Here is an 8,111-nt window from a genome sequence, read left to right as displayed (position 1 = left end):
AAATTGTCTTGAAAAATTAGAAGAAAACCGAAGATCCATGTTATTTGAATATGTAAGCGGCAACTATTCGTTCTAGTAAAATCTTGCTACGGTGTTTGTTCAACATATTACATGTTACTTTTTTAAAGGTTATCAAATAAAGTACATCAGCTGATAATCAGTCAGTGTTATAATGTAAAGAAAAAAGCTAACTAGTCCTGAAGGTAATAAATTAATTACTTTCTATAGTATTATATAAGTTGAAACGTCTGTTAAATTTAGATATTGAGGGACATCATTTTGTATTTTCTGTCTCAGTAGCATGTTATCAATCTGTATGATTATGTCAACTCATGCATCTATTATTTCTTCTTTTTCAGTACAATGTGAGTATTATATATATATATATATATATATATATATATATATATATATATATATATATATATAAAAGTATTGTTAGAATTATATTAGTTAAATGACAACAAAGTGTCATAAATAGTGTAGGCAATATTATATGAATTCTGAAATAGCAATAGACCAGGACAATATATCACCATGTCACTTTCTTTTCGTTTGTGATTTAGTTTTCTATATACCCTGAAGTTCAGAAAGTGCAAATATATATGCAGATAAAAACACTTTTTGAGGTGCACTTCAGAAGCCAGCCTAGCCGTGGGCTTTCAAATGTATTTCCACCCAATTCATTCCGATATAGAGATTGAGAACATTATAGTTTGATTAAATATATTATAGGACGTAAATATGATTATTACCACAAGGTTACCACCTAACGAACTCATGGTCAATCATTTCTTTAAATTCTGGTATAGTCGCTAAAATGCAGAAGCTATTAGACGGGATCATGACGTAAATTGAGGATTCGTGCAATTGTTTGTATCCTCTTAAGATGGACCTGAATGATTTTATGAATATATTGGATCAATACTATGTATATCTTTGAGTATAAGTTAATTATGGTCATGTTTTACTTTCCCAATAAAGCATGTCTTGACGCCGTATTCTATGTGGAACACATTTCGTTTCTGGAGATTACAAATCTTTAAACAGTCAAATGAAGTGAATTAAAACCTTGTTCTTAAGACAACAACGATTCTGGGCTTTACAGCGCCTGTGTGAGTGAAAGAGTGATAACAAAATCAGTAGAAAAAATACACAGTGTTTCTCCGACCCTACGATCTCGCATTATTGCACATCTTGTGCTACTACTTTGAAATGTTTACAACGACTACGGGGAATAAGTTTACATCATCGATTTTGTCATGCCTTCATACTTATCGCATTTTTTAATTTTGTATGTGCATCGTGAAACTTTAGGGATAGGTTTTTATCCATATCAACATGTTTTATAAATTGAATTATGCTATAATGTACATTAAACCTATATTTACCTCCTTCAGTGGCCTCAAAGAATATCCTGATACTTAATATTGTCTGGAAATATTAAATAGTAACATATTATCACCTTCATGTGATGGTACTCTATTCTAATCTACGTTTCCATTGAAATGGTGTGCGGGGTCGGGAATAATCGATCTCCTTGCAATATATTATTAATCTTGTACATACTTTATGGCTTCGCTTTCATAACGATTTGAAAATGACATAACTTAAATATCACGCTAGCGAGTTCAAGAGAATGATTTAAGAGAATGTGAGAAACGAATGGTGATACATATTTTGTGCTTGAGAAATACAAACCATGTTATTGATGATAGTACATTCACAACATAATCCATCCGTTGTCTACTGATAGTAAAACTCATTTCGTTTAAAATGAATCCGAATACTGTAAAGTCTATGATTCTTCAGGCACAAAACTTCTTGACAGAAAGTAAAGACGTATTTATTTATCGAAACAATGACATCATCATCACATCAGCAGAAATGTTATGCATCATCATAACAATCTTCTAAGCATGAAGTGTTCAGAAAGATATACGACCAACTGTACAACGCTTATATATTTATAACAATTTAGTTTCTTCTTTTGCAGTACAATATGAGTATTATATATATATATATATATATATATAGAGAGAGAGAGAGAGAGAGACAGACAGACAGACAGAGAGACAGAGAGAGACACAGACACAGAGAGATACAGAAAAGAGACAGAGACACATAGAGAAATATATAGATACATGCAAAAGATTCTGCAAAGGAGGCTACAATAAAACTTCAGATAATCTCTGAGGTTCGAATAACCAAAGGTCATGATGGTGCATCAGTCCACGGAAATAAATGAAATAAACGAAAGTTGCCTTTTAGCTACTGTATATTTTGTTTCTTTACTACGTATCTATAAATGCGTATTCTTAGTACAGCATAAAAAAAGACAAAACCAATAGTGAAAAGTATTTTTGTCATCATCCTGTCAGGATTCATGAAAATATGCAGTATGTGATGAGTCAACTCATCAAGATTTGTATCTTATAAGAACATGTGACATCATGTATATGTTCCAGTTCACACGGCAAATAAATTTCCCAAAAGCATTTGATCAGGGAAATTTTATATTATATTATATTTTATTATAATATATATATATATATATATATATATATATATATATATATATATATATATATATATATATATATATATCAATATATCATAGAGTATTAATAAATATTACATGACTAATTTAACTAATTGTAATTGTTATTTTTCCGGTTGGCGAATTTCGTTAATTTTTATATTTCATTTAGTTGCCACTTAATGATAGTTGGTTACATCGGAATCAATTATCATATTATGACATTTAAAGTATGACGTATTTCCGATTTTGAAATGTTATATTTGACGTATAGATGACCTGTACATTACACGAAAATGGTTTTTCCTGTATACTTCATTAAAGAATTTATTATAGTTTGGTTTATTTAAGGTTTCTACCAAACACTGATATAATCACAAAATATAAACCTATGTTCATGCCCTTTATGTATATTTATTATCACTGAAATATATTATGAATGTGTTGTTGTTTTGGGGTTGAACGCCATTCGTCAGAGAAATGGTAGGCTATATACCGGTGGCCAGTAGAATCGGTAGAGGAAACACCGGGAAACCTCCTTTAAGATCAACCGAGATCCACGAGGAGCTGATGACAGGCTTTCTCAGCTACCCATATTCGCCGATCCTGATACTCGAAATCACGCTGAATGAGATGACATTGGTTGTTAAAGGAGAGCGCTTTAAACGACTGTGCCACTAATTTTGTGACTGGACCAATGAATACAACAAAAATACTTTGATTAAATGTATACATCATTTACAATAACTTTTAATACATTACGCACAAACGTATAAGGCATGAAAAATTTAAAGAATTTCTAATCTTACTAACCTTTTTTCACATTATTATAAATTTGTTTAGAAAAGCGTTTCATAAAAATGTATCCTACTTTATAATTCCTTTTTGTCTACTTGAAGTGCGGCCAATGTGGAAAAAAAAAACAGGCAGCTCTTGTATGTAAAGGATGTAAATCCCCGAGAGTAGAACTACTTGAAGGTACATTTAATTTACAGTAATTGATATTTCACATTAATTGTGAAAGAATCAGGTAGACTGGAGCTATTGTAAGCATTAATCGAATTGAGCTATATATGTTCGGCATTTTGTTTTCTTCTTAAAATCTTAATTTTGTCGCCAGTACGACTCTTATTAAAATGTTAATCTCATAAGAACATGCTTGCAATAAACTCTAAAACGTTTGGGAGCCATTTTGTTGCAAATGAGAACAATGTTTTCGCAGCACTCATATTTTCTACTCTGCAAGAACGTTTTCAAAATGGAATGACTTGTATTTTCTTTAATATACTGCTCCAGTGGCTTGGTAGTTAAATCGGCCTCATCGCAGTGTCATATCAATCAAAGACTTATACAAATGGTAATAACACCTGCCTCGCTAGGCGCTCAGTGTTAAGAGATTATTGTTTTGGACAGGTCGACGTGTTTGTAGGATAATGTGATTGGGTGGGACATCATACTACATGTATGCGGCATGATGCCTCAGTACTAGACATCCCTATAAGCTGCCATACTGCAGACATCGTAGCGATATGGTGGAAAATGTATTAAATCTATGTTACAAAAAAAATTACACATCCACTCTTTTCTTCAAAGTTTACGTTAATCTGAGTAGTAAATAAACGTTATAGACAGGATACAGATAGATTAAAATTAAAAGCGAACTACTAGAATTCGAATAATATGGACCGAAATACCTTGTCTATATTGATAACATTGCGATTTGTTTGGTTGTTTAGGCAATATGATGATTCCATACATAATGTTCTATATCAAGAAAACGATAAGGTTTCAAAGAAAAATACATACGGAAAAATATTAAGCGTTTCGTCCTAAATAAGGACAAGTAATTGCTTTAGGAAATATAATAAGTGAAAAACAATATTAAAATTATCATATAAACGTCCGCCCTAGCAGATTCTTGTCCTTTTTATTGTCAGAAGTTTTTCTTTTCTTTTCAGATTGGGACTCTTAGAAATATGTACTTGAAACAGTGTAGCATTGGGAGTTTTCAAGCATTTGAGGGATGCAGAAAAACGCTTCAGCGTAGGGATAATAGACTTATATCAGTGAAATTCAGAACATTAAAAGCACATTTTTCTGTATGTTTATATCTATATTCTTCTACTTACTGTTCATAAATGCTCGCTATCCTCAATTCTGGTCAGTCTCTAAGTTGTTTTGCTTGTTTTTTTATAAACCTTATTATTTTGACTCCAACGCAAAACAAGCATACCTCTTGATTGCGATTTTCGTCATTCGATTTGGTTTCTTTTTTCTTCTGTCACTGTCGTCCTACTTTGTAAATATTTCATATGTCTCATGTATTTATTTTTTGTACTACGTTGTTCCTTTGCCTGATGATATATTTAATTTGCTCGATACGCTGGAAATTCATTTGTATCTGTTCCGTTACCAACTTGTCTGTCCGCACACATATACGGATATTTGCATGTGTGCGTCTGTGTTGTTAAACTAGTTGTTTGCACCATATCACGATCAGACAAATGTATTTGCACTTTAAAATATAATTGCAGCATACCGGGACGTAATGTGTATGATTAACCAAATATATATATATATATATATATATATATATATATATATATATATATATATATATATATATATATATATATATATATATATATATATAATGTTACGCTCTCTCCCTCTCTCTCTTGGCTGGTCTGGTGTCGGGATAATGTGACTGGGTGAGACATGATGCCACATGTCTACGGCATGATTATACCATTGCTAGACGTTGCCATAACCTGTAACACTGCAGACATAGTAGCGATATGACATCGTACCGATATAATGGCATCAAGTATCCAAGAATGGTAAAATATTGGTAGAATGAATGTCACTAGAAGCGAGAAGCTTCCTTTTGTAAATCCTTCATATGATCTATGCCTCACGTAATTGTATTGTTAGTATTACCAGCAGTGGGAAACAAATCACATCATTATTACATCTTTCGATAACAGGGTAGCATTGCTATTGTCTTCGATCATTTTGGTTGCTGAATAAATTTAATAATCATTTGAATATGATAGTGTTGTATTCGTTTGAGTCAAATTAATGAACTATGCTCAGAAACAGTATTATCCATTAGATATAAATAGTAATACTGTGCAGAGTGAAAGAAACTCATTGCGATGTGATGTGATGTGATTTTTGATTTTTAACGTAGCTTTTAACAATTTTTCAGTCATATCGCTTCGATGTCTGCAATGTGGCAGTTTATAGTGATGTCTAGCACGGGCATCATGCCGCAGACATGTAGCATGATGTCCCACCCAGTCACATTATCCTGACACCAGGCCGACCAGTCCTAACACTAACCTCTTAATGCTGAATACCAAGCGAGGCAGCTGTTAGTACCATTTTTTAAGTCTCTGGTATGACTCGCCGGGGATCGAACCCACGACCTCCCGCATCCGAGGCGGACGCTCTAACCACTAGGCCACCGGAGCGGTTGAAACTCATTGCATTTTAACTAATAAATATGTATCATTCAAACCACAATCCACGGGCGAATTTGCCTCTGTTTGTAATCTACACAGGATTTTGATAACACCTTGTACGAAAGCATATACAAAATGCGATCCATCGTCTCAGTGATGTGCTTGCCATCTAAATTCATTAATATTTTAATCTCATGGCAAATATGCAACATAATCAGATCTGCGTATGTGATCGACAGCTGGATTATCATCAAAAACATTTGAATGCTGACATATGTTGATCTTGAAACCACCAAATTTATGTTTCTTATTAACCAAGTGCAGACCATCCACAAACGTTTTTCAAGGTTTTTGATCTACAAAGAAAGTTATTACATAATTAGAACGTTTTGTCCAAAAATAAATAGGATTTCTTTTTACTAAAAGTGTAAGACATCCACAAATTTTGGTAAGGGTCTACGGTTAATGTTTGATGCAGCTTTGCGGCTACTATCATTCTCTTTTAACCGAATTGGCCCTAACCTTTCAACTTTTGACCTCATAATGACAAAATTGCCTCCATGCTTCAAGTGAAAGCCATCCACGATGTTTAGTCTGTATCTGAGATGAAGTACTAACTGCATTGTATTACAGATTAAATAGGTAACGGATGGACAGGCATAATACCCTTAAAGAGACTAATGATGTATGCTTTTGCCTTATAAACGGAAGTGACCAAAAGGTCAAAAGCCATTTATCAATAAAATACAGGTAATAAAAAGCTATTTCTGTATAAACATTCTAAAATCATGCATCCCCAAACAAACTTTCATAACTCAAAGTAAATGGTGTATTTGTATTGTATATCTTACTAACCACTGACCCACTGTGGCTCTAAACTTTATCTAGTATATGAGAAAACCGTTTGTTTGGAGTAAAACTGTTTCTTTCATCTGTTGCATATTGTAATATTGTGTGCTTACCTTTTATCCTTGGTTGTAGGTTGAAATTGAAGCTAATGGACATTTCTAAACAAATTTTTAGATAGTTATATTTTATCACCGTTTGTGGGTTGAACATTAAGATAACACGTGCAAACAATTTGGCATGGACTTTATATATATATATATATATATATATATATATATATATATATATATATATATATATATATATATATATATATAACGCTCCCTTAAGGATGATTAGTATTCCTATTTAAAATATTTATTATGTATTCATGGAAAAATGATGTTGTGTTATGTATATTTAATTTGTAGTGCTTGTTGGCTTTTCTTCCGCATGATTATATGTTATGTATATATGTTTTTTACGTTTGCCCTTTGTCCAAAAAAATGGAAAATGGTGTACCTGACCGGTGTTATTTAGTTTGTAACAACATAATATCTAGCTAAAACTCTCTACGTGTATAAATTATATATTCAGATCATTATTAATGGAAGTAAACATGTTTCGTTGAGTCTGAGTCAATGACATCATTTTTTCCACTGGGACATTCCTAAACTTATTAACACTGTTGAATGTTTCAGAGAGGAGACTAACACACAACCTAGCTCTATTATTTGTTCTTAGTTTTGCTTGAAACATTACTCCGAGGCAGGATCGGTCTTATTGTTGTGTTCCGTTTTTAATTTGGTAGGATGTATTGATTCAAATTATTATTCACTGGCATTAGAAAGAGTCCAAATTATTCTTGGAATAAAGTATTCATTTGGAATTATAGTGAATTCAGACTAGGACAATTTAGATTAAAATAGTGTTATGTATCAAGATATTGCTACAACCTTACCATTTTCCAGGACATTGGCATATTTGCATATTCGAGACTATAGGCACACCAACACATTTAATATCGGAATTTATTTGGAATACCTCTGGAGCTAAGAAGTTCGCATATTTAGACTTGTGAAAGAACTTTTAGGATTATTTGCTTTTGCATTCACAGTGCTAAAACTTCTTTTAGATTTACATTTTCTATTCTAGTGACATATATGTTGAAGTTTACAAAACGTGCTGTTCTCGCTTATTTCTGTTTCATAGTTTCGGACCATAGACCAGTAATAGTTTCATGTTTCAAAACTTGTTGGTTTTATCTTTCCTTCTGT

At 32.3% G+C, this 8,111-nt stretch overlaps 1 long non-coding RNA gene across 1 annotated transcript; it reads left to right on the top strand.

Annotated features, from left to right (window-relative positions):
• The first annotated feature begins 505 nt into the window (after positions 1 to 505).
• LOC149784141 (uncharacterized) lies at positions 506 to 7,465 on the top strand. Its single transcript, XR_016413756.1, has 2 exons — positions 506 to 3,517; positions 4,498 to 7,465. It is a non-coding gene; the product is annotated as an uncharacterized LOC149784141 (long non-coding RNA).
• The last annotated feature ends 646 nt before the right edge of the window (positions 7,466 to 8,111 follow it).

The sequence above is a fragment of the Sinohyriopsis cumingii genome, chromosome 14 (genome assembly GCF_028554795.1).
Source record: "Sinohyriopsis cumingii isolate HCF-2022 chromosome 14, ASM2855479v2, whole genome shotgun sequence".
In the NCBI taxonomy this organism is placed as follows: Eukaryota; Metazoa; Mollusca; class Bivalvia; order Unionida; family Unionidae; genus Sinohyriopsis; species Sinohyriopsis cumingii.
The sequence above is the reverse complement of the archived record's forward strand: the minus strand, read 5'-3'. Positions and strand labels throughout refer to the sequence as shown.